Here is a 25,776-nt window from a genome sequence, read left to right as displayed (position 1 = left end):
CAGAAAAAAAGCTCTATGGTGTAGGGGGTAACAAAATGGCATTAAAAGAAGATTGACTAGCTAACAGGAAACAGAGAGTTTGCATAAATTGGTCTTTTTTCTGGTAGGCAGGATGTAACGAGTGGTGTGTCACAGGGATCAGTGCTGGGGCTTTAACTTCTTACAATTTATATAAATTACTTGGACAAAGCGATCAAAGGTATGGCCGCTAAGTTTGCTGATGACACAAAGATAGGTAGGAAAGTCAGTTACAAAGAGAACATAAGGAGATTACAAAGGGACTTAGATAGGTTAAGTGAGTAGGCAAAGATCTAGCAAATGGAGTTTAATGCAAAGAGGTGAAATTGTCCATTTCAGTAGGAAGAATAAAAATGAAGCATATTGTCTAAATGGTGAGAGATTGCAGAGCTCTGATATTCAGACAAATCTGGGTGTCCTAGTACATGAATCACAAGCGGCTAGTATGCAGGTATATCATGTAATTAGTAGAACTAATAGCATTTTATCGTATATTGTAAGGGGAATTGATTACAAAAGAAGGGAAGTAATGCTTCAGTTGTACAGGGCACTGGTGAGTCCACATCTGGAGTCCTGAATACGGTATTTTTGTTATTTTTTTTTACTATTCATTCATGGGATGTGGGCATCGCTGGCTAGGCCAGCATTTATTGTCCATTCCTAATTGCCCTTGAGAAGGTGGTGATAAGCTGCCTTCTTGAACCGCTGCAGTCCCTGTGGTGTAGTGCTGTTAGGGAGGGAGTTCCATAATTTTGATCCAGCGACAATGAAGGAATGGCGATATATTTCATGTTAGGATGATGAGTGACTTTGAAGGAATTTATGGAAAGAGTGGGACTAACTGAGCTTCTCTCTGAAAGAGCCACAGCAAACTTGATGCACTGATGGCCTCCTTTAGTGCTGTACTATTCTATGAGTCTATGGGAGGTCTGCAATTTGGCTAAATTGGATAAATTATGAATCAATTATTTCTAGCATTTGTCAACGATGGGGCAGAATTATTTTTTCTTCAACTTCTATTTAGATATTATCCAGTTAGTTTGGAACTTGAAATTAGTATTTCTAACACTGTTATGAGTTATTCATATTGCAGTAATGTAGTGGAATCAATCATCCACTTATTTTGGGATTGAATGTATGACAGAGTGTTCCAGAAAGACTTAAGTAATTTGTAATAAGGAACGTCAACATAGATGGTAAAATGCAAATTGAAAATGTCCTGTTCAGTTTCACAAAATCACAAATGAGACAACACAGCTCATCATTCATTTATTCATTATTTTAGTTAAAATCTGCATTGATGAAGTAAAATTAACAAAGAGGGAGCCACATTTTTTAATCTTTGAGAAGGAAATGGATCAGTGCTCTAATTTAATTAAAATAGTCCAACAATAAGAAATGAATGTGTGCAATATGGTTTCTTTACTTTGAGTGTTTTCCTCGGTTGTCGCATTTAGGTCCGCCATTTTCTTTAGGCTCAGTTAGTTTCAGTAGCATATAACGTTGCAACTAGTTCCTCTGAATCACTTGTAACACCATCCTATAAATCATTAAGCCGCACAGAAGGGGCTGAGATCTTAACCCCTAATCCATGTTACAATAAGTAGTGTCAGCATCTTGGGCTGGGAAAGAAAAAATAAAATTGGCCAGGTGTCACACTCCTGCTTGCTATCCAGTGAGGCTTACTGGAATGCAAATGAGTATGAACACTACTTGTTGAACATGGTTCACAAGCACATTCTTATTTGACATTCAACAGCATTACCATCGCTGAATCCCCCACTGTCAACATCCTGGGGGTTACCATTGACCAGAAACTGAGTTGGACCAGCCATATAAATACTGTAGCTATAAGAGGAGGACAGAGACTGGGAATTCTGAGGCAGTTTACTCCCTTACTCCCCAATGCCTGTCCATCACCTACAAGGCACAAATCAGGAGTGTGATGGAATGCTCCCCATTTGCCTGTTCCAAAAACACTCAAGAAACTCAACATCATCCAAGGCAAAGCAGTTCGCTTGATCGGTACCCCTCCTACCAACTTAAATATTCATTTTCTCCACCACAAATTCACAGTGACAGCAGTGTGCACTTTACAGATGATGTACTCAAGCAACTCACCAAGGTTCCTTTGAAAGCACCTTCCAAACCCATGGCCTCTACTGCCTAGAAGGACAAGAGCAGCAGATGCATGGGAACACCACCACCTGCAAGTTCCCCTCTAAGACACATACCATCCTAAGTTGGAACTATATCATCGTTCCTTCACTGTCACTGGATCAAAATCCTAGAACTCCCTTCCTAACAGGTGGATGGCAGCGGTTTAAGAATGTGGCTCACTACCATCTCCTCAAGATCACTTGGGGATGGGCAACAAATGACACCCATATCTCATTAAACAATTCAAAAAAGTACAGCTTTCATTTATTTTCCTGATTAAAAATCACATCCAAAATACCCGCACATCACAATGACCTCAGCATGACACTTAAAGCATACTGCATGTAGGCTTCTAACACCAATTCAGTTGTGTGTAGTTCCAGACCTGACTTTGGGTCAAGAAAATAATGATAAATTTGGAGGGTTTTTTCCCTAAAAAATAAAAATAGGACATTTTTTTTTTTACTTTCATGATTCACTAGACAAAAAAATCTGGGAATTTATTGTACAAAATGACATTTTGACTGTCTCTGCTTAGCTAGCACTCAAGCTCATCTATTTCATTGGGCCACCAGAATGATAAATTATAGTGGTTGAAATTGGAAGTCAATTACTGGATGCTACAGACCAGATGGTTGCACCTGTGGATAGGTTTGTCTCACAGAGAGTTAAATCTTCTATCCTTGTGCCTAATAACACTTCAAATATTGGCTGGCTGCAATCTTACCAATACTGGTACATCACCACCTTTGATCAGTTGCTCTGAAATATGTTGTTTTGCATCCCAGGAATTCAGAAATCCAAAGTGAGTCCCATATTTCATTAGGAAAATTATCTGACTTAATAGAAAGAAAATTACACAATGAGCATCCATGAACTGAGCAAAAGTAAAAGCAAATTGAGAAGAAATAGGTAACAAAATCATGAGGCAGGTTCAAAATCCAAATGGTATGTTATAATCCCAGTAGGCACCGTTAATATTTAGAAAGAAATTTGAACACCTGGTTATTAACTAAAAGAACTATACAACAAGATTTCACACTTTTAGATAAATGCAATCTTTACTGTATATAAAAAGTTAAAATTCAGTTCTACATTTTACTTCCCCAGGAATTATACTTTACAATATCTTGACATTCATTCACTTCTTCTGGGACCAACCCAAAGGTGTGCTACAGCTTTCAGGAATTCACTTTAATTCTCCTCAGTCCTCCAGCTATTCTCTGAAGTATAAGATTTTATGCGGATTCTTCCATTACCATTTGACTATGCAACCCTCCAACTTTCCTTTAAGACCTTATGACTGTATTATTCAGTTCAAACACGGGCTTCACTATTTTCTTTGTTATTGACTTCTTAAAAATCAGGAACCACACCTAATTCTTAATGGTCTCTATGTTCCTAGTCTCACAGCTGGTTCACAGCTCCAGGCAGATTTTTTCTCTCTGCCTGTTCCAATCTGATTGCTTTTGGAGCTCCAACTGCAACAAGCCTAACCACCTTTCACTGTGAGAGTTCTCTAGATTTATTCTTCTAACTGCAAATCTTCCAGCCTCTTTTCCCCTCACAAACTATGAGCGTTACTGTAGATTTTTCCCTCTAGCTCCAAGCTAGGCAAATCTTCCAGTCTATCCTCTCTTCGCAAACTCCAAGTGAGTTGCAAACTACACAAGACCAAATCTGCTACTACCCCTGTCTGTGATATTCCTGAGTTTTTAGGAAAGCCTGTGCCTTGATCCCCAAATGGCTTCCTCTGTCCCCTTCTCCATGGCAATTAGCCCTGTTTCCAAGAAGAAATGTTAATTAGCTATCTCTGACCCCTTCAGTCTTTCATCTTAGAAACAATGGGGCAGGCTTCAGCCGGATTATTTACAATCTTTGTGGGTTTCAGGAAACTTAAAATCTTTCAATTGTGGACACAGCAACAGCTTTGACTGCCCTATAATGTAAATATCTGTAACCTTTCTTTCTATAACACAAACGCAGACTGGGTGACTGCTTTGCAGAACACCTTCGGTCTGTGCGCAAGCATTACCCAGACCTCCCTGTCGCTTGCCATTTCAACACTCCACCCTGCTCTCATGCCCACATGTCCGTCCTTGGCTTGCTGCACTGTTCCAGTGAAGCTCAATGCAAACTGGAGGAACAGCACCTCATTTTCCGACTAGGCACTTTACAGCCTTCCGGACTGAATATTGAGTTCAACAATATTAGATCATGAACTCTCTCCTCCATCCCCACCCACTTTCCGATTTTCCCCCTCCTTTTTGTTTTTTCCAATAATTTATATAGATTTTTCTTTTCCCACCTATTTCCATTATTTTTAAATGTATTGCCATTCATTGTTTTATCTCTACCTTTTAGCCTTTTTTGATTCCTTCAGCCCACCCCACCCCCACTAGGGCTATCTGTACCTTGCTCGTCCTGCTTTCTGCCCTTAATTAGCACATTCCTTTAGATAATATCACCACCTTCAACACCTCTTTGTCCTTTTGTCTGTGACATCTTTTGGTTATCTCCACCCATCACTGGACCTCTATCCAGCTCTTCTTGTCCCCCACCAACAAACCCCCCCCCCCCACCTCCCCGCTTAAACCAGCTTATATTTCACTCCTTTTCTATTTTTCCTTAGTTCTGTTGAAGAGTCAAGTGGACTCGAAACATTAACTGTGCTCCCCTCCACAGATGCTGTCAGACCTGCTGAGTTTTTCCAGGTATTTTTGTTTTTGTTTTCTATAACACAACTTGCGTCTACCCTTTGATTCTGAAGCCTATACTGTATACCTCTAAGGGATATAATTGTCCTCATTCCAGACTCCCTGGCTCTACCAAAAGCTCAAAGGAAGGTTATCTTTGATAGTTTCTCACTATCAGCGCTGACTTCATTGAATAAACACAGGTTCCCTTTTAACTGCAATTAACTCAGGCTAGTTTGATATGCACTTACATCGGGGTTGTGTTTACCAATTTCTTATTATCTATTTATCCATTTATCTACATGTACAAAAAATTCCAATCCTAGACAAGAACATATGAAATATAAAACTAGATATTCTCAACAGGAGACTGGTAGGAGTGTTAGATTCCAAAGGGATGTGCCAAATAATCGTTTCTCATCCTTGATTTATCTTATTGTAGAAACACGCTGTGGGAGGCTTCTTAAGCCAAACAAAACAAACTTTATTTGCACAAGAGCTTCTATGGCTGCTTCTATTTAGCCAACCCCTCATACAAACATTTCCTAGGAAACTCCTCCCCTGGAATTTATTCCCCCCCACTAGCTACACATTGGTTGAACATTCATGTGACCCCCTACTCAGTCGAACTGATCTTAAAGTGATAGTCATTACACGTATGTCCAGATATCCTAATAACGATAATTTTAATGATGGCACATCACAAGGATTGTGAAACGGAACAGGTTCCCTGTGACTTTGTCACTGAGCATCAGCATTGAGAACTTTGATTTTATGGAGTCCATTTTGGATGTTATAGTTAGGCGTTAATGAGATCCTTTAATCACGAAGCTGTACTTTCTTGTATTGTTGCCTTGTGTATATCAACATATTGTTCTGTTTCCACCTCCCACTCCCCGCCCCGTCAAATCATTCCACTTTATATTTTGTATTATCCATAGAATCCCTGTGGAATCCCACACAGGCAATTTGAGTTCTGGACCACGTTTAGCTGGTAACCCTGCCTATTCCTTGAAGATGACAGCTCCATTGTAGCAGTGAAAACCTAGGTACTTGTCATTAAGATCACTCAGGGTCACTGAATTGCTTATAGATTTTGAACTCGGGGTCAGTGTTTATTTATGTTTTTGAATGTTTTGCATTTGAAATATTGGGCCAGAATTTGCTGGCAAAATAACAATTCATTAAAGGCACACACCATTACCAGAGTGTAGAAAATCCAGCAATTTGTGATGAGGCAAAGGCATGCCTGGGTTGAGACTCAGCACAAGTTGCTGAATGATTTGCTCATTAACCATGCAAAAGCAGATGTCCATCACCCTCTCTGACTATCATGGAATTGCGGTGTTTGCAATGAAAAAATAAATTAAACTCATGGCAGAAAGTTAGGCCTGCTATTTCACAGAGCAAGGAGTCTTTGAATGGGGAGATTTATGTTTTTTTTTATTCATTTACTGGGTGTGGGCATCGCTGACTAGGCCAGCATTTTTACTGCCAATCCCTAATTTCCCACGAGAAGGAGGTAGTGAGCTGCCTTCTTGAACGTCTGTGGTGTAGCTACGCCTACAGTGCTGTTAGGGAGGGAGTTTCAGGAATTTGACCCAGCAACAGTGACGGAATGGCAATTTATTTCCAAATCAGGATGGTGAGTGGCTTGGAGGGCAACTTCCAGGTGATGGTGTTCCCAGGTGTCTGCTGCCCTTGTCCTTCTAGATGGTAATGGATGTGGGTTTGGAAGTTGCTGCCTAAGGAGCCTCGGTGAGTTCCTGCAGTGCATCTTGTAGATGGTACACACTACTGCCACAATGCATTGGCGGTGGAGGGAGTGAATATTTGTGGAAGGGGTGGCAATCAAGCGGACTGCTTTGTCCTGGGTGGTGTCAAGCTTCTTGAGGGTTGTGGGAGCTGCACTCATCCAAGCAAGTGGAGAGTATTCCATCATACTTCTGACTTGTGCCTTGTAGATGGTGAACAGGCTTTGGAGAGTCAGAAGGTAACTTACTCACTGCAGAATTCCTAGCCTCTGAGCTGGTGCTGTAGCTACAGTATTTATATGGCTAGACCAGTTCAGTTTCTGGTCAATGGTAACACCCAGGATGTTGATAGTGGGGGATGCAGCGATGGTAATGCAATTGAATGTCAAGGGGCGATGGTTAGATTCCCACTTATTGGAGATGGTCATTGCCTGGCACTTGTGTGCTGAGATGCTACTTGACAGTTGTCAGTCCAAGCCTGGACATTGTACAGATTTAGCTGCATTTGGACATGGACTGTTTCAGTATCTGAGGATTCATGAATGGTGCTGAACATTGTGCAATTATCAGCAAACATCCCCACTTCTGATCTTATGATGGAAGGAAGATCATTGATGAAACAGCTGAAAATGGTTAGGCCTAGGACACTACCCCGAGGAACTCCTGCAGTGATACCCTAGAACTGAGATGATCAACCTCCAACAACCACAACCATCTTCCTTTGTGCTAGGTATGACTCCAACCAGCAAAGAAATTTCCCCCTGATTCCCTTGACTCCTGTTTTGCTAGGGCTCCTTGATGCCACACTCGATCAAATTCTGCCTTAATGTCAAGGGCAGTCACTCTCATCCCACCGAGGGAGTTCAGCTCTTTTGTCCATGTTTGGACCAAGGCTGAAATGAGGTCAGGAGCTGAGTGGCCCTGGCGGAACCCAAACTGAACCTCAGTGAGCTGATGAGCAAGAGCTGCTTGACAGCACTTTTGATGATCCCTTCCATTACTTTGCTGATGATCGAGAGTAGACTGATGGGGTGCAAATTGGCTGGTTTAAATTTGTCCTGCTTTTTGTGTACAGGACATACTTGGGCAATTTTCCACACTGCTGAGTAGATGCCAGTGTTGTAGCTGTACTGGAACAGCTTGACTAGGAACCAGGCAAGTTCTGGAGCACAAGTCTTCAGTACTATTGCCGGAATGTTGTCAGTGCCCATAGCCTTTGCAGTATCCAGTACCTTCAGCCATTTCTTGATATCATGTGGAGTGAATCAAATTGGCTGAAGACTGGCATCTGGGGACCTCCGGAGGGCTCAGAAGAGGAACAACTGAAACTCTGCACTCTCATTCCTTTTAATTAATTTGAACTTTTCCTTCCTGTCTCTTTCTTTACTCCTTCATCCCATTTTCTCTCTTCACTTCTCTTTCTGTCCCTAATTTGACTTTAATTCACCCTATGTCCTTTTCTGTCATTCCTCACTGTTGGTCTAGTCACTCGTTGAGATCTCAGGTGTCTTGTTAACCTTGCTGCATTGTTATCAGCTTGTGCTTTTCGCAAGTTTAACACAAAAATTAATTGAAGCTGAAAGGTGAGTCAAAAAAAATAACTCAACGTATTCACTGGGAGCTGCTGTGATCCAACAAATTCTGGCCCATTAATGCCTGATATGATGAGCACATACTGGATCTCTTCCTAAGGTTATCATGGGGCTAACGACAATACAAAGGATACAGTGATTGAAGGAGAAGGCCCATCACCACTTTCACAGCAAGAGGAACAATAAAAATGTGACTGTGCCAGCCACCCACTTTTTAAAAAAATGTGAAATGTAAGAATTTTTTATCTCCATAAAATATATACGTATAAGTGTTCATCTAAAGAACTTAACAGTTAAAGTTATGAAAAAGATAAAAAGATGAGTTCCTCATAAAATTAAAAGCACAACATACATACCAGAATGCAAATGCATTGGAAGCAGTTCAGAGAGGGTTTACTAGCTTAGTACCTGGAATGGGCGGGTTGTCTTATAGGGAAAGGTTGGACAGGCTAGGCTTGTATCCACTGGAGTTTAGAAGAGTAAGAGGTGATTCAATTGAAACATTTAAGATCCTAAGGGGTCCTGACAGGGTGAATGTGGAGAGGATGTTTCCTCTTGTGGGAGAATCTAGAGCTAAGTGTCATTGTTTAAAAATAAGGGGTCATCCATTTAAAACTGAGATGAGGTGAATTTTTTTTCCCTCTGAGGCTCATGAAAAGATGGTGGAAGCAAAGCCTTTGAATATTTTTAAGGCAGAGGTGGATAGATTCTTGGCAAGCAAGGGGGTGATTGGTGATGGAATGCAGATTTGAGGTTACTACCAGATCAGCCATGATCTTATTAACTGGCGGAGCAGGCTCAAGGGATCAAATGGCCTACTCCTGCTTCTTGTTCGCATGTTTGTATGCTAGGATATATATCAATGATCAAGAAATGTCTGAACCATTGAAATCAAAAGAAAAATCTCATCTCTAGCCATATAAAATATGCTTCTAAATTTCATGTGAATTAGTCAAACTGCATTTGGATCCTGCTGATTTTTTTCCATTCATTCTCTGCCTGTAGGTGTTGCTGGTAAAGGCAGCAGTATTTATTGCCCAGCATCAGCTGCCTCTAGAAGGTGATGGAATACCTTCTTCATGAACCGCTGCAGCACATGTGCTAAAGCTACTCCCACAGTGCTGTTAGGTAGGGAGTTCCAGGAGTTTGACTCCGCCCAGATAAAGGAATGGAGATATTTGTCAAAGTCTGGCCGCTGGTGGACAAAACTGATTTACTATTAGCCATGTCCAACTACATAATAGACGTGGATTCAACATTCATCTCTCTGCAGCCTTGCTGTGAGTCCATGTAATCGTGGTTCAACTTCTCCCAATTAATAAATGATGAATATAACACATGACAGTTCATGGAAGCTCCTTCATTTGTGTTTTATTTTGATAATGTATTCATGTTCAGCTATAACCAAGTATGACTAACATTCCTCTCTTGTTCTGAATTATTTCCAAATCTACAATTCAACTGTTCAAACATTAAGCACACAAATGGGCTTCAGGAACTACCCAGTTGATTGCAGATCAAAGTGCTGCCAGTGACAGAACAATTACTCACCATGTACCAACCACCAACTCCCATTACTTGGGAATTATAAACTCACAGCTCCTCACAGTTGACAGCTAAACAAATATCTTAATGCTCTGAGAAGGAGTGTCTGAAAATAACCCTGACTGCACACCAATCCATCATACATATGGCAAACCACAATAATTATATTTACAGAGAAAAATCTGAGTTGAATGATAAACTGATGCAATGGTTCTCTGCTCGTGTACACCTTGGGTGGGCTTGTATGTATATGCACTGCTGAATGGAGAGGGAGGAGGTGAGTAATGAGCAAGGCACAATGAAACAAGCAGCAAGGCTTCTTAGGAATTGTGACCATCAGATGAATGGTCCCAATCTACTCTTTGAAAAGGCCTGGAGTAGGCACAAACTGATGGTTGGTTTAGTTTTTTTAACTAGTGGAAAAATTGCAGTGGCTCAAATTATGTCATAACTTTCCGATGGTGGTGTTGAGGGACTCGCTGATGTTTTTTGAAGGTCAGAGGAAGATGGTGTCCCCTTTCTTTGTTGTAGATGATCCCATCTGGGAATAACGCAGTATGCATGTTACCATTTGTTTGGAAGCCCAAGACCGGACTCTATTGCGGTATTGCTGTAAACTTTAATGGGTCTGACTTAATGTACAGCATAGAACCCACTCCTGCTTTCAAGGGCGAACTGGGCAGAATTCCCCAGCTTGTCTAGGAATATCCCCAGACATGCCCCAAACTGCAGCAATGTCATAATGAAAGCTCACCTGAGATATACTCCCCCAAGGACCAAAAGATGGAATTTTTGGACCTCTCTTTGAGGGATTAGATTTAGAAAATACTCCTGTTCACATTGCCCTGTGTGGCACAAAAGCAGATAACAACATAAGAAACAGTGCTGGAGCAGGCCATATGGCTCCTCAAGCCTGCTCCACCATTCAATATGATCATGACAAACCTTTGGCTTCAACTCTACCACATGCTCCCCAAATTCCTAGATTTCCTGAGAGACCAAAAATCTGTCAATCTCGGTCTTGAATATATTCAGCAATGGAACATCCACAACACTCTGGACGAGAGAATTTTAAAGATTCAAAACTCTCTGAGTGAAGAGACTTTTCCTCATCCCAGTCCTGAGTGATTGGCCCCTTATCCTGAGACTGTGCCCCCGTGTTCTAGATTCTCCAGACAGGTGAAATAATGCCTCATTTTCTACCCTGTAAGCCCATTCAGAAACTTAGATGTTTCATTGAGATCTCTCATTCTCCAGAAATTTATCCACAACTCCCCTCTAATCCTGTCAATTATTTTAAATATATGCCCTTTGGTTATTGACCTCTTTGCTAAAGGAAATAGATCCTTTCTATGCACTCTATTATAATTTTATAAAGCTCAATTAAATCTCCCCTCAGCTCCCTCTGTTTATTTTTCTGTTTAAACATCTTTCCACTAGGTTCTGATCTGGAAATAAGTCCTGCCACACCTACTGGTGTCCCTTTGTTAACTGCTAGCATTTAATGCTGGAGGTCTCTCTTTTTCTCTTTTCTCCTTTTCCAACTTCGCCATTTCTAACTCCCTTTGAAACGTTCTCTCGCTTTCCTTTTCTTTCTCCTTCTCTGCCCTTTCTGCCTGTCCCTTTGGAATACTCTTTCCCTTTCCATTTCTTTTTCTTTCTCTGCCCCTTTTCAATTGCCTCTAGTTCCAATTGTTTTTATTTACAACTGAATTTGAGCCCATTCCAATGAACCAATGCTTGGTAAACTTACTCAGGAATTCCTTCCAGTTTTAAATGCTGTGCCATCTCTCCGATTATCTCTGCCTTCCTAGCTTTGGCAGGCAATCCTACTCTTAATTTACTTGCCAATTCGATTAATCTGGTTTTTGGGATCCCTTGTAAAATTGTCGGGGGCATCTCTTTCACTTACAGCAAAGCTTTAGCAGTTTCCAGTGCCATCTTATTTTTGGTAGTACAAACCTGATGTTTCTTTTTAGCTTTTATTACTTACTAAATCTACACCCAAATTGTCATTGTCTTTTATTCTAAAACATCTCAGTCGAGTTCCCAAACTTTGTCATGACTCACTGGGGGTAGTGTGCTGCAATATCAAGCTCCACTGCCCCCCGAGCCACGACAAATGTGAAAAAGTTTGATGAACCTACCCAATTGTTTAATTTAGGTTAACAGTTTACAAGCACCAGATTTGTAAACTTAATGGCCAGGATTTTACAATTGGCATGTGAAGGCGGGCCCAACACGCTGGCACGTAAAATGACGCGCGATGACGTCGGGCGTGCATCCAGGTGTCATCGCGCTGTCTCACGATATTTCATTCAGTGGGCGTGCCGGTGGCGGTTGTGCGTCCACCAGTAATGAAAAGGCCTATTAAGACCATTAAGGAACTAATTAATTTCAAATTTACACTGCCATCCAACCTAACGGTTGGCGGGCAGGCGAAAGGACACGCGGCCTTTACGTTTTTTAGGAAACCTCATTCACGAGCTTTTACAAATAGAATAAAAACTTTTTATGAAAATTAAAAACATGTCCCATCGCATGTGACACAGTCAGGTGAGGGGATATGTTTTGTTACATTTTTATTGCATTTAATTATTTTTTCAAAAGCACTTCAATCTCCCTTAGGCAACTCTATCCACACGAAAGAGCGCTGGACTTGACTCCCTCCCCCCCTCTGCCTGCACAGGTAGCACCCAGTGCTACCGCTCGCATATTACACTGGGCGGGCCTTAATTGGCCTGCCCGCGTAAAATGGCGGTATGGAGCTGATCGCCAGCAGCGGTCGGCTCTGCAACCGCCCCTGCCCACTCCCACAGAGCCTGACACGCGGAAAATTCAGGCCAATAAGTAACGGTTTATTAAACAAATTGTCTTTAAGCAGTGGCAAAAGAAATATGAACTGCTAACTTCTAATTCTATAAACTAAACTCTACCCCTTTTCAAATCCCTGTACACACACATATAAGATACTTAAGATGCACAAAAACATGGATTTTAAGGGTGGAATAAAACAGTTCAATAGCACCAATTCCGGAGAACAGGATTCTATGGGTTGATTTTGATCGATATCTTCCAAATTCCTTTCAGTTCTTTGTTGATGACACAAGGCAGTCTTCCAGCACTTTCACTCTTTAGTTCACTGGTTGAGCACTTGCCTTTCAATGTCTCTAGCGGTGATTTTCCCCTTTGCCTCTTGACAGAGGTTTTCAGAGAGAGAGAGAGAGAGAGGGAGAGCAGGTTATAGAGGCATGAGGAGAAAAAAACTGCTAGCTATTATTGTGGAATTACTGGAACCTTACACACACAGGAGAGGGAGAAGTTTTAGGGACAGAATTTTCCAGTCAATATGCGGGGGCAGACCCAACATGCTGACACGTAAAATGACGCGCGATTGTTCGGTGGGAGTGTGCCAGACTCCGCTGCACATCCGCCAAAATGTAAATGGTCTATTAAGGCCATTAAGTAATCAACTGAGCCACTTGAGAACGCTACCTGTCCAACCTTAAGGTTGGCGAGCAGGTAGAAAGCCCAAGCAGCCTTCGCGTTTTTCAGGAAACCTCATCCATGAGCGGGATGAGGTTTCCTGAAGCTTTTATTAAATAAATAAATTTTCATGAATATAAAAACATGTGCCCACTCATGTGACACAGTCACATGAGGGGGCGTGTTTAAATAAATTTTTAAATCTTTCATTTATTTTTTAAACCTCGATTCTCCATGCCTCATGGAGATTGAAGTGCTCTCTCACGCACATATGTGATAGAGTACAGGCCCCAACTCTCCATCCTACCCCCGCCCGCACAGGTAGCACTGAGCGCTACTAGCCCTGTATTACGCTGGGTGGGCCTTAATTGGCCCACCCGCATAAAATGGCAGCATGGAGCCGATTGCGGGTGGTGCTCAGCTCTGTGCTCGCCCTCGCCCATTCGCGCCCCTGCCCGCCATATGAAAAATCCTGGCCTAGGTTTTTGCCCTTTCAAGCTAAGAGCTTTCTGCGGCACTGCTCTCACACAAACCTTGGTCACTTGGTCAGCAGCCAATTAAAATGTTGATGCAAGGCAGTTCCCCATTAGACCAGACTCCTCCTCGGCACCATCCTTTCCTTCATGGCGCACTCTGTTCCAGGACATCAATCGAGATGGTGGTGGGCATCTCAGGAGTATTATGAGCTGTGAGAGGATAAAGGTTGACCTCAAGAGGACAAAGGCAGGCTGGTGGCAAGGGCAGATGTGACGCAGATGAAATTTCATGTAGATAAGCGTAATGTGATACATTTTGGTAGGATGAATGAGGAGAGACAATATAAGATAAAAGATACAATTCTAAAGGGGGTGGAGGAGCAGTGGGATTTGGGGGTATATGTGCACAAGTTGCTAAAGGTGACAGGGCAGGTTGAGAAAGGGGTTAAAAGGGCATATGGCTTGAGATGTATAGATTACAAAAGGAAGAAAGTTATGATGAACCTTTATAAAACACTGGTTCAACCTCAACTGGAGTATTGTATCCAATGCTGGGCCCTGCAGTTTAGGAAGGACATGAAGACTTCTCAGAGGTTACAAAACAGATTTATGACAATGGTTCCAGGGATGAGGGGCTTCAGTAATGTGAATGGATTGGAGAATGTGGGATTCTTCTCCTTAAAAAAGAGCTTGAAAGGAGATTGGATAGAGGAGTTCAAAATCATGTGTGGGTAGAGAGACAGTTCCCATTGGCAGAAGGGTCAAGAACCAGATGAAACAGGTTTAAGGTGTTTGGCAGAAGAACCAATGGTGACATGAGGAAAAACACCTTTATGCAACAAGTGGTTAAGATCTGGAATGCACTGCCTGACAGTGTGGTGGAGGCAGATTCGATCATAGCTTTCAAAAGGGAATTAGATAAGCACCTGAAGAGAAAAAAAAATGCAGGTCTACTAGGAAAGGGCAGAGGTGTGGGACTAGCTAAACTGCTGTTGCAGACGTCAGGCAGCATGGACACAGCTGGCTGAATGGCCTCCTTCTGTGCTGCAGCTATTCTATCATTTTATGATTTCAGAAAAATATGGTATGAATATGAATCTAAGATGTGGCTACAAATCTCTGGCCTGAATTTTTCCCGCATCAGGCGGGCTTGGCTGGAGCGGGTGGGGGCAGTTGCAGAGCTGACTGCTGCCCACAATCGGCTCCGCACCGCCATTTTACAATTGAGGGTCAACTTAGGCCTGCCCAGTATAATATGCGAGCGGTAGCGCTACCTGTGCGGGCAGTGGGAGGAGGGAGAGTCGGGGCCAGAGCGCTTCAATCTCCCTGAGGCAGCTCTGTGCCTCAGAGAGACTGAAGTGCTTTTGAAATAAGTAAATAGAATGAAAATTTAATGAAACATGTCCCCTCATGTGACTGTGCCACATGAGATGGGACATGTTTTTATACTTCAGAATTTCTTTAAATTCAATTTGTTAAAGCTTTAGGAAAACTCATCCCATTCATGGATGAGGTTTCCTAAAAAACAGAGGGAACAATTTTCCCCCTGTCGGGGGGGAAGGTCAGGAGCGGCTGTGTGCAGGCGCGCCTCCGATCGGCGCATTTGGGGGGGCGCATTGCCATTTTAAGTGGGCAGGCCAATTAAGGCTCGCCCAGCATGACGTCCGCCAGGAGGTGCTATGTGCTCCCTGTGCAGGCGTTGGGGGGGGGGGGGGGGAGGTGGGGTGGGGTGACTCCCTAAGCCGAGAGTGCGCTCTTTCTCGGATGCGTGTGAAAGAGCGCACTCATCTTCCTGAGGCTAAGCGCTGCCTCAGGGAGATTGGCACCAAATTTAAAAATGTGACATATAGACAAATAAAATTTCCCTGACATGTCCCCTCATGTGACACTGTCACATGAGTTGGGACATGTCCATCATTTTTAATTCAACTTCTATTAAATTTTTAGAAACCTACATGAAACCTCATTCCACCCATGGATGAGGTTTCATCCTTTTTCTGAAGCCGGCCACGGCTCCCGGCCTGCCTGGCAACCTTCAGGTTGGACGGGCAGTTCTTTTAACTACTTCAATTAGTTTTTAAATGGCTTCAATTGGCCATTGACAGGTCGGCAGGCTGATTCAGCTGTGCCCCCACCGACCTGAAAATTTAAATGATGCGGGGTGACGTCGGGAGTTCTGCCCGACATCACCCCGGGTCATTTTACATGTTGGCGAATGGGCCCTGCCCCCCGCTCGCCGAACTCAATATTCCGCCCATAAAGGCCAAAACCATTGGCCTTTATGCCTGCTTGCCAATTGTTAAGTTGGATGGTCAGTGTAAGTTTGAAATTAATTAGTTCCTTAATGGCCTTAATAAACCTTGTAATTATCGGCGGGCGTGCAGCCGACTCCAGCGTGCGCCCGCCTGCCGAACGAGACATCGTGAGACAGCGCGATGACATCGGGATGCACGCCCGACGTCATCGTGCGCCATTTTAAACGTCAGAGTGTCGAGCCCGCCCCCACACACCGACTGGAAAATCCTGGCCTCTAAGCCCAGTTAATATCAAGGGAGTCAACCTAACATTTTAATTCAGATCTCCTGCTGGTCTGAACCAACTGGAAAACTCATTAGTCCATGCAAATAATGTAAATAAGAATTCAATTCAATTTTGAGGACCAACTGGCCATGTGCCCCAACTGGGCGAAGTGAACCTGATAGTTAAGACAAGGTCCAAATTTATTTTTGTAGGGCCAAATGGAGCTGGATTGCTTTCCCTCTATCATCTTCTCAATTGGGAGTGGGTACATGGCAGAACTTGCTCTCCTCATACCAATGTTTCATTAGCTGTGAGGGCCAGATACTAATGACTTTTCTAGGTGAAAGCATCAAGTTGCATGATGAAGTTGTTTGTCTAAAAATAGCTGAGACACAAAACCATGGGCATGCACTTGCCTGTAGTTTTGGACCACCTCAGAAACATTTAAATGCTGATTTGCATGAGACTTGTGTTGTCTTGTGAGCAAAACAAACCTGGAATATTCTGAGAAGGCGTCTCGAAACGGGCTTCACGCCACCTGCCCTTAGCGCATTGTGTTAAAGTGGGACCCCAGGTTAAAATATCACTTCAAGACTCGATACAGACCCACAACTCCTTTGCATTATTTGATAGAAAAGTGTCCAGTGAAGCTCCAGTGTCAGTCCATCTTGAGTTAATGGGTTTCAGTTGAGCAGGGTGATGATACTTCAATTGTTCTCAAGAGTTTTTAAGAAAATACAAACTAGGAGCAGGAGTAGGCCACTTGGCCCTTCAAGCCTGCTCCACCATTAAGGAAGATCATGGCTGATCTGATTGTAACCTCCCATCTACCCCCAATAATCTTTCACCCCCTTGTTAATCAAGAATCTATCCAGCTCTGCCTTAGAAATATTCAAAGACTCTGTTTCCAATGCCTTTTGAGGAAGAGAGTTCTAAAGCCTCATGGCCCGCTGAAAGAAAAATATTCTCCTCATCTCTGTCTTAAATGAGCAACCCCTTATTTTTTAAACCATGACCACTAGTTCTAGATTCTCGCACAAGAGGAAACATTCTCTCCAAGACTCCTTAGGATCTTAAAGATTTCGATCAAATCACCTCTTACTCTTCTAAACTCCAGCGGATACAAGGCTAACCTGTCCAACCTTTCCTCATAAGACAACCTGCCCTTCCTGGTATTGGTCTAGTAAACCTTTTCTGAATGGCTTGTAACGCATTTATAGCTTTCCTTAAATAAGGAGACCAATACTGTTCACAGTACGCCAGATGTGGTTTCGCCAGTGGCCTGTACAACTGAAGGATAACCTCCCTACTTTTGTATTCAATTCCCCCCACAATAAATGACAACATCCTATTAGCTTTCCTAATTAGTTGCTGTACCTGCATACGAGCCTTTTGCGATTTATACAGTAGGACACTCAGATCCCTCTGAATCTCAGAGCTTTGCAATCTCTCACCATTTAGATAATATGCTTATTTTTTATTCTTCCTGCCAAAATGGATGATTTTACATTTTCCCGCATTATGAGGAGACACAGGAGGAGAAACAAAAAGGATTTTTTTCTTGTCACCTCAGTTGGAAAATATATAGGTGAGTGAAGATAGTATTAGGCATGGAGAGGTTACCCATCACCTCACCCCCCAGCCCCCAATAATTAATCTGCCAAAATTAACTGCCAATATAATTTGAAGAATGACCTGGTGACCCTGATACCTGTGTGCAGCAGGAATTGGGAAACAAATGGAATAGGCAGCTTATAAAATGGTCATGACCTCCTGATATGGTGACAATTATTTCTAATTGAAATAGTCATTATTTAAAAGGAAGCGTCCAGGCCATTTGCTGCCCTGCTAAATGTGCATGTAAATTATTACAATTCTTGCATTTGAAACCAATTATATTGCCAGCCATTCAGTTCTGAATAAATTGGCGCGTGTAGCCTACAGTCAGCTTAAGTTTATTTTCTGTTTAAACACGATCAGAGTCAGTTAGATTATCTGTATGTCAAGTGTTTATTGAAGATTCTTTGGGAGTCAGAACAAGTTTAAATGTGTTATTATGCTCTTAGGTAATTGACGGATGAGATGGGTCTGATATATCTGCAGACAGCAATATATCTGTATTTTATTGCCGTTTTATGGGCTCTGGTTTCAACTGAATTGCGCACTCGCATTTGCTCTACACCTGATTTTAACAGTCGTTGTTCACAATGACTGCGAGGTAGGTGCCACAACCATTCTATGCAAGTCGATTTGCACCTCAAGCACAAATATCCTGACATTATTGGTTCAGGGAATTTTTACATAACCTGCAACAATGGGATTTGCTTTGTTCCAATTAACATCCTTGCTTTCTTACAGAAGCAAATCTACAGGTAACACAGACATAATAAGAAGGCCATTTTGGTTCTCTATCAAAAAATGAGGCATGGGAGGATTTAAATCAAGTTGTCACAAATCTACCATTGCTTTTAGCAATCGGTGTGGCATTGAGAATCATCTTAATTAATCAAAGGTTAAATTGGTACACCGACAGTGGATCGCAGCATCAATTGGTCCTCCATGGGCAGAACTGTACACTTAGCATGCAGCCATGCGCCCAAGCGTAAAATGATGGATGATGACATTGGGCATGTGTCTTGACGTTATTGTGCACTTGCACGATATTTCGTTCGGTGGGTGTGCACCGGAATAGGCTGGGCTCCCGCTGATAATTAAAAGGCCTATTAAGGCCATTAACAAACTAATTAAATTCAATCCTACGCTGCCCATCCAACCTTATAGTTTACGGGCAGGCAAAAAGGCCAAGCGGCCTTTACCTTTTTCAGGAAACCTCATCCACGAGCGGGATGAGGTTTCCTAAAGCAAATAAGCATTAAATAAAAACTTTATTTTGGAATTAAAAACAAGTCCCATCTCACGTGACAGAGTGAAGGGACATTTTTTATTAAATTTTTACTGACTTTATTAATTTTTTATAAAAGCGCCTCAATCTCCCTGAGGCAGCTCTGTGCCTCCGGGAGACTGAAGTGCTCTCTCACGCGCATGCACCAACAATGCGCTGGACCCGGCTCTCCCTCCTCCCGCACAGGCACTGTTTAGCGCTGCCGCTCGCGATCTTCGCAGGGGGGGCCTGTATGAAATCGCATTGCGGAGCTGATCGCAGGTAGTGATCGGCTTCCCGACCATCTCCCGCCTGCCCTGCCGAGCTGCCCGACAAGGGAAAAGTTCTGGCCCATGTTTCAATTGCATCTCATGTTCGGTAGCTGGACTAGCCAAGAGAGCAGAGACATTGACAGGGGAGTTACCACCCATGTCAAACTCACTGTTAATTTTGAATTTGACCCATATTTTAGCTTGTGTCATTTTAAAAAAGAGGAATTATTTCTGAAAATGCAGACTACTAGTAATTCAATGCCATTTTTGACTTGAAAAAAAATTCAATTATCTAATCTTTGAGATGAGCAGCATAAGTAACAGAACAAAGTGCTAAAGAAGTGAATTATCAGATTATTTTGAAATACACAACTTTGAATTCAGAACAGACTACACATTTTAAAGTAAATACACCAGATGGAAAGTGGGTGACAGCCATGAGTAAATTAAAACAACGCAGATTTATTCTCTACTTCAGGGACATATTTTTAATTGAGACTGTATTTTCCTTTAGTTGGCAGCTTAATTCCCAGTTCACAATATACATTAGGAACAAGTGCATTTGCATGAAATTAAGCAGTGTCTGGAATCTCTCACTCTTGCTTTCTCTCTTTAGCCAGATAATCCCTGTGCGGCTTGGAATACAAGCAGCAAGTCATTCAATAAGAAGCCTAAATGTATTCACACATATGAGACTTTCTTTTGAAGGGATAATGGTTTTCGAGATCCTGGGAATTAGATCAATTATTTTCAATACAGTGCAGTTGGAGATGAACAGAGGTTAAGGGAAACATATTTATAATGGAATGACAACACAGTGCAGCCATAGACTTCTCTAACTGGGGAAATGATCTGAAATACCTCAATTTCAAACTTGACTACAGGGAGGAAGTTATGATAACATGTTTAGACTGAGTCACCATGCCTTAACACAGGCACAATGTATGAATCAGTCTTGCTGGGTGGAGTGAAACAGTCCCATTGTCAATGATGGCTCCCATGACAGTTCTGTCAACGTGATTTGTTTTCAATTATTTGCACACCTTTACAACACAATTTGCAGGCACAGGCAGGCGCCTGTTTGTCACAATCAGCAAATGGAACCAAGGTAGGAAGAACAAAATACAGCCAGGGGAAACTTGGGAAGGTCAGATGCCACTTTCTTCAAATGGTGAACAATGTAATTCAAAACTGAGGACCATGAGAAAGCTGGTGATGTAATGGGTGAAGCATTTTCTTTATACCTCAGGGAGCTGATCCTGGCTCCAATACAGACTGAAACAACGAAACCACATTATTATTTTGGGCTAGGTTCTTAAAAATCACAGCAATAACTCTGAACAAGTGGATCTGAAAGCAGGCACTTACAGAGGCTATAAGGTTGCCTAGTGTGGTATCAAGGTAGGTAAGAGTGTTTTGAAGTAGGAATGAAAACATTTTGTTGGGACAGTGAAGAGAGATTTATTCTGAATACGACTCACCAGCACTGGCCTTGCCATCCTTTGCCTTGATGAGCCAAAAAAAAGACCTTGATTATATTTTCTTCAAGTTAAAAGACTTCTGAAAATTCAGCTTACATACCTGACATTTAGATGTGAACTTGAAATATGAAGTGATACCTCACAAAGCAAAGCAGAATTTATGCAAGGATGAAAGTTTCTATTTATGTCCGAGAGCAGACAATTTACTGAGGTTGACCGGTGATGGTACATTTTGTTCATTACTTAGTGAAAGCTTACAGTCTCTGAATTGATATTCAACAGGACATTCAAAATTACACAGTTTTGGACAAGCCTACTCAGTTTAAATGTTTTGGCTTCTGAATTACAAATGGATATTGTCTATAAAAAGAGGATTTGACTTTAACTCCCATTTGTAAATGTAATGCAAGATCATTGACTTCAAATAGCATTGAACAGAAGAATAGGAATGTCAAAAATGTGATAATTCAGAGAAACATAGAAAAGTAGAAGCAGGAGTAGGTCATCTGGCCCTTCAAGCTTGTTCTGCCATGCAGTATGATCATGCTGATCCTCTATCTCAATGCCACACTCCCACTCTCTCCCCAAACCCCTTGATGCCTTTAGAGTCTATGGGCTGAATTTTGCTCTTGACGGGCGGGCGAGCCCAACTGACTCAGCGGCGGGTGGGCAGCTGATCGCCGATTGCTATCGCCGAAATGGACCGTGCCGCCATTTTGCGCGGGCGGCCCAATTAAGGCCCGCCCAGTGGGTTTGCGACTCCTGTGTACAACAGGAAAATCAAATTGGCAGCAGGCGTGTTCAGACAGCCAGTTCCAATGGGGAACTGGCAGTCTGTATAAAGAGTGGCCAGGCAGCCTCCTTGAGGAAGTTCACTATGGCCACTCATAGGGAAGGACATGGTTTCAGGGCAGAGGAGGAGGAGGGGGGCAGGCTGCAGGATAGGCCAGCGGGGGGCCACTGTGCCCCTTGTTTCTTAGATGCCTACCTTGCTGTCCTCCTCGAAGAGGTTTCCAACCGTTGGGATATTTTGCATCCAGAGGATGGGAGGAAGAGGGCCTCCCACGTCACCAGGCTGGCGTGGCAGGAGGTGGTGGTGGCTGTGAGCTCCCATGATGATGTGCAGCGCACCAGAACACAGTGCTGCAAGTGCTTCAATGATTTGTTGTGCTCTGGAAGGGTGAGTACCATGCCAGCCTTAGCCACTTGACCCAGCAGGTAGCCTTCGCCTTTGAGGCCACCCCCCCCACCCCCACCACCCCCCCCCCACCCCCCCCCCCCCCCCCCCCCCCCCCCCCCCCCCCCCCCCCCCCCCCCCCCCGCGTCTTAGTGTTGTTACTGCATTGGCCATTTGGCACGCTGGGTGGGCAAACAGATAGTGACCATGCTTACATCAGCCTTAGTGGTTGAGGAGAAGATGGGTTCTCCCTGCAGCATATGTTGGTGTTTGTTGCTTTTGTGTAGTCTGGGGGAAACCTGCAGGGTAGGCAGCTAGACACATACTCAGAACTCCAACACATGTCATATTGATGGTGATGAGATTGTGGAAGGGGAGCATCAAGGCTTTGTGGCCAAGAGACATCTGCTGGCCTTGGCGCCACACCTAGTTGCGCCTCCTTGCCATGGGTGCTAAGACCCGTGTGTTATTCAAAGTGATGGACGCTGAATGTGTCCCAGGTGTCAGTTGGGGGATGGGGTTGGAACCAGCCGTACTATCTTCTGGGGACTTATCACCAGTAGTGTGGACAGGAGCCGCTGGAGCCCTCAGATGGGCCACTGTGGTTGGAGTGCGTGCAGAGTACATGAGCAATTAGCTCCAATAAATGGTCTTCTCTGTTCTGCAGGCAAAAACTGAGCACAATATGAGGGAGCGCCAGCAGACTAGTGGTGGGCACGCCGTGCTGCAGTGCCTCAACATCTATGAGAAGCAGGCCATGGAGCTGGGGAGGAGGCTCGTGGCCAGGGTGGCAGGTGTCAGCGAGGCTGGGGTGCAGCGGCCAGGTATTTGAGATCCACAATCCCATCCACTCTGTCTGCCCACCATCCAAAGCACTGATGGTTGCTGCAATCGTTAATGCTGCAACACTGCTCATTCACAGACTGATACAGTCAGACGTGTGAGTCATACACAAAGGTCCCTCAGCCCCTTGAGGATGTGCGTCTCTAGCACCTTCCAAAGTCACCTTATCCCATTTGTGACCACTATCCCCATGGCCTGACATGCTATGGCATCGCTGCTGCACATCCAAAGACTTATTGCATCTTAGGGGGGTTTGTACCTCCACCACCCTTTCAGCCAGTGTGTCCCACATTACTCTGTCCAAAAGGTCCTCAGCACCTCACCTGTCAACCTCATAGCACTCAACTTAAATAAATGCCATCACGTTAGTCATCCATGCACCAAGGGGAAATATTGCCTTCTATCCAACCGGTCTATGCCCCTCATAACAGTATGAAGGTCAATAATGTGACCAATCAATCTCCTGTGCACCACGGCAAATGTCGCAAGTGTATGCAATGTTTCCTCATAACTCCAACTCTCCAGGCCAACATGCATCCAGGTCAGGAACCTCTGCACTCTCCCCACTCCAATGCCATTTCTCCCATGAAGCGCAGGTCACAACTGGACGCAGAAGTGCAGATGTGGCCTCGACAGCATTTTCTGCAGTTGCAACATGACCTCCCTTTTCCTACATTCTATTCCTCGGCTAATGAAGGCAAGTCTGGCTTTTACCCTGTTAAACGCCTTATGTTCCTGTTCTGCTCCCTTAACAGGTCTGCCCAGGAAGGTCTCTGTAATCGTCGTGACTTCCCACGGTCCTATCATTACTCATGTATTCCCATACCTTGCTTGTCTTGCCCAAGTGCTTAACCGAACACTTATCTACATAACATTCCGTGTGGCATCCCTGAGGCCATCTGACCAGCCTGTCTGTATGCGTGTCTAATGTTTGGGCCTCTTCTTGACTCTTTACCACACCACCAATGTTCGTCTCCTTAGGTTCTTGAAGGGTAAGTGACTTATGAGGCTGGGGTGGGGGAAAGGGATGAAAGGTGTTACTGACTGAACGCTAACTGATGCACTGTCCTTGTTAAATTCAGCATCAGCACTGCATGGCCACCCCAACACATCCAGAGCCCCCCCTCCACACCTGAGGGCCATGAATTGCAACTTGCAGAACATCATTTCAGCGCAGCCAGCGCTGCGACAAACACTTCGGTGGGGAATATAACCTTGGCTAGTATCCCGGGGCACAGTGGAAAGGGCACTTCACATTCACAGGAGATGGCACAGACAGAGTGTGCCAATGGCGCCAGCAGCCAGAGGACTGCAGGGGACCAGGCACATGCTGAGTCGGGCAGTGATGATGTGCCTCTGGAGATGTCACCAATACAACAGCCGCAAGACAAGCGGCAGGATGCGTGGGAGCATCTAGCAGGGGTGCATGAGGGTGTGCTTCAGTTGGTCTCTGTGGTGGAGAAGTCCAGGCAGTGTCAGTGAAGGCATGAACCTCAGGACAGAGCTTCAGGCTTCCTCCACTGAGAGATTGGCAGCTCTCATGGAGAGGGGCTTCCAACAGATTGAGAATCATCTGATTAGGTTATGCTCTGACCTGCAAGCCCTCACTGCGTTAATGGCCACAGGTGGTCATTCCCAATGTGGGAGATGTTCTGGGCACCAAGTCTGGCCGCTCAGTGCCCATCTATCTGCGGTGAGCAGGGCGGTCCAATGTGACCTCACGTCAGTGCAGCAGCTGTCTGTCGTTGCTGCGAGCTCCTCTCAGGGCGCTCCGGATGAGGGCAGCAGCTCCTCCGTCCCTCTGCCAGTGACCGTTGCATCTGTTGAGGCTGCGACAACTAGGGAGGTGCCAGTTCTGGAACTGGCCGCTCCTTCCCAGGTGAGGCCATCACTGGCTCCACGGGCCAGAGGACGCCCACCAAGGTCATCGACGCCAACAAGACAGCAGAGTCAGCAGGCTGTCTTACAAGCCACTCCGAGCGATGGGGTGGCACCTAGACCTAGCACTTGGAAACGAAAGCATAAGGCAAGTTAGGCACTCCATGGGTATGTCACTGATGATTTTGTGTTGGCCTTAGATTAGGGAAAAAATACTTATGTACATCTGAGCGACGTTTGTGTTTTATTTTGGACTGAATAAAGTCCACTTTTCTGACCATGGCTGAGGATGTTTACTTTGTGCTGAATTTGTCTGTTTCACAGACATCTCATGAGTGTTTGAGTGGACATTAATGTTTTGTACTAAGCCCTTAGTTGCAGCTGATGAGGTGGAAGGTGTAGCACCTAAGTGCTGGTCCTGCTGATCGATGTGTGTGGAGCTAGCTGAAGGTTCACTGGATTAAATTGTCCCGGGTGTCCCTGCCTCCTTGGTGTAATAGCGGGTTGGTGTGCTGCCCCTTATCATCGCCCTGTGCTTCCTCATCCTCTGAGCCACTGCTTGATTCATCGTGTGGAGCCTCATCCAGTGTGTCAAGGTCTTCATCATCAACTGCATCCCCACTTTCCAGCGCAAGATTGTGCAGAGCATAGCATGCTACCACTATCAGAGAGATGCGATCTGGGGATATTGGAGTGCGCCCCCTGAGCGGTCCAAGCAATGGAAACGCATCTTGAGAAGACCGATGGCTCTCTCCAACACAGCCCTTTGTGGTGCCGTGGCTCCTATTGCAGCGCTCCTCAGCTTCTGTTCTTGGATGGCGGTGTGGATTCAAGAGCCACCTTCTGAGGGGACAGCCCTTGTCACCCAGCAGCCAACATCTAGCCGAGCCAGAGCACTGAAGAGCCCTGACACCTGGGAGTGCCTGAGGATGTAGGCAATGTGGGAGCTGCCTGGGTACCTTGCACAAACTTGCAGAATCTGCATCCTGTGATCACA

The sequence above is a fragment of the Carcharodon carcharias genome, chromosome 8 (genome assembly GCF_017639515.1).
Source record: "Carcharodon carcharias isolate sCarCar2 chromosome 8, sCarCar2.pri, whole genome shotgun sequence".
NCBI lineage: Eukaryota > Metazoa > Chordata > Chondrichthyes > Lamniformes > Lamnidae > Carcharodon > Carcharodon carcharias.
The sequence above is the reverse complement of the archived record's forward strand: the minus strand, read 5'-3'. Positions refer to the sequence as shown.